General features: G+C 46.3%; 1 protein-coding gene across 1 annotated transcript in view; it reads right to left on the bottom strand.

The window, feature by feature from the left end:
* Positions 1–2,049, bottom strand: part of ttn.2 (titin, tandem duplicate 2) — a 236,644-nt gene extending 234,595 nt beyond the window's left edge. Inside the window, exon 1 of the mRNA XM_008292835.1 lies at positions 1,856–2,049. The gene's annotated coding sequence lies outside the window, so the exon portion shown is untranslated. The remainder of the gene's footprint in view (positions 1–1,855) is intronic.
* Between the last annotated feature and the right edge of the window lie 424 nt (positions 2,050–2,473).

Genomic DNA, 2,473 nt, shown 5'->3' on the forward strand with positions numbered 1-2,473 from the left:
GTTGGTCCCAGTTGTTCCCGGTTGTCCCAGTTGGTCCCAGTTGTTCCCGGTTGTCCCAGTTGGTCCTGGTTGTCCCAGCTGGCTTTGATCTGCTTGGACTCCTTTGTCCTGAACTGGTTGGTTTGGTTTTGACTCATTGCCCTGTTTTAATATTACTGACTTGGTGTCAGTTCTTCATTGGCCCAGTTTGGTGCTAGTTGGACCTGAGCTTCTTGGTCTGGTGGCACTAAGGGGTCCAGGTTCTGGTCCTGATCCTAACTCAGAGTCAAACTGCCATCTATTCTGACCTACTCAGTGTTTCTCATCATTTATCAGGAACTAAGCTCAAACTTTAAACGTTTTCAAAGGAAACATTCATTGAAATTAAAACCAAACGGATTCATTCGTCTCCGTTCTGATCAACTTCAGATTTCACTCAAACCTGCGAGTCTGCGATTGTCTGCAATTTGTTTATATATTCAGATGCTGACGTGCAGTTCATTTGTCTGGAAATCTAAGCAAGGGTCCCTTAAAAACACGCTGACCCTTAATACCGCCTTAAACAGGTGAAATGTTTCACGTTGAGTAAAACACGGAGAAAGTTGAAAAACTGTTTTCAAATCAAATCCCTTTAAATGAACCTGATCACATGAACATGTTGATTGGTTTTAAACCCAAACACGTTTCCAGATTACAGCAAATCAGCTGCTAACATGCTAACACGCTGCATGTTAGCATGTTAGTAGAAGAACACCACGTCAGACTGAACAGGAACAAAGATCCAGTGGTTCCGTCAGGTTTAGAACGTGGATCAGAACTAAAGCTGACGGGTTTGTAACAGAATTAAAGTACTTTTACTCGAGTACTTCAGGAGAATACTGGACGTTTACTGCATGACTCTGACAATTCATGAGTCAACATCAAGTAGTGAAGATTCCTCAGAACAAAACACAAGCACAGTTTTACAATTTAAAACAAATCAGATGATTTTTATTCAAACTTTTATTTCTTCTTTTTTATTGTTTGTTTTGGTCCTGACATTTGATTGGACAGTTTTCTTTCCAGTTTTACAGCATGTACAACATCTGATAGTTATTGGAGCTCTCTCCTGAACAAACTGTTCGTTAAAACTTCTTTTATATCTGCTCTGAGTGCTTTTAAATGTCTGTGCTCCTGTCAGACTGATCGTCTCCTTCGATGCTTCAGTGTTTCAGTAAAAACAGTTTTAAAAAGAAAGAAAGATTTTATGCTGTTTGTTGTAATGACAACCAAAAGGACAGCAGAGACTCAAACTCCTGAGAACCAACAGAACCAACAGAACCAGTTTGTTCTTTAAAAGCCTCTGAGGGCTTCTGATGAAGCAGCTGCCAGAGCTCTGCTGGCAATCTGCTTGTGTCTCCCTGAAACTGTTTCTGATGACACATGAACAGAGTTTAGCTGGAGCCTATAAATAATGAAGCAGCTGCTCTGCCCCTGATGGGGGCAGTTAACTCTAAAAATACCCCCAGACACCTCAGTGATTGACAGCCACCATGTGCTGCTCACAGCAACTGATACCCTGCCGCTGATTCCCTTAAAAAGCCATCAGACGCCAGCCGAGCTCCACACTGATGCTCTCAGAGGCTATTCTGGGCGTCCAACCTTCAGCAGCACAACGCAGCAGAACCCAGCAGAGCCCAGCAGAACCCAGCAGAACACAGCAGAACCCAGCAGAACACAGCAGAACACAGCAGAACACAGATAAACACAATAAAATGCAGCTAAAGACAACTGAGGACAAGCAGCAGCACGTCAGTGACCCGTCTGAGGCTGAAGCCCGTCTGGGGCGTCAGACCTTCAGTCAGCTGCAGCTCATCCATCACAGTCCAACACTTACTTGAAGCTGCCCGCTGCCCAGAACCGGGCCGATCGCAGAACCTCAGTCTGAGTCCAGAAACAGAAAATCCAAAGCAGAGCCGGAACCTGAAGAACCCACAGACAAAACAAAACTACAGCACGGCGCCGTAGTTTTGTTTCCCTCCTGACAGCAGTCCTCCAGCCGAGGCGTCCAGGCCGGGAACGCTGACTCTGCTCGGACCGCCGACACCCGCCGGGGGCCTTTATACCGCGGTGACATCACAGCAGGCGGCGCACGCTATTGGCCGGCCCACGCAGAGCTGCAGAGCATCATGGGAGGTGGTTTACACAAGCTGCTGCAGCTGTCTCATGTCGGATGTTTATCAGTCATTAACGGACGTTTGCTTCACCGTCACTGACGTTAACGTGGAGCTGAAACCCCCGAACCCGATAAACCAGCGACAGCCTGCACCCAGCTCCTCCTCAGCTCATCTGTAATCTGATTACAACCAGGCACAAGCATCGTTAAACGTTACACTGTGTAATCTGATTACAGCCAGGCACTAGCATCATTAAACGTTACACTGTGTAATCTGATTACAGCCGGGCACTAGCATCGTTAAACGTTACACTGTGTAATCTGATTACAGCCAGGCAC

The sequence above is a fragment of the Stegastes partitus genome, unplaced genomic scaffold, assembly GCF_000690725.1.
Source record: "Stegastes partitus isolate 25-593 unplaced genomic scaffold, Stegastes_partitus-1.0.2 Scaffold837, whole genome shotgun sequence".
NCBI lineage: Eukaryota > Metazoa > Chordata > Actinopteri > Pomacentridae > Stegastes > Stegastes partitus.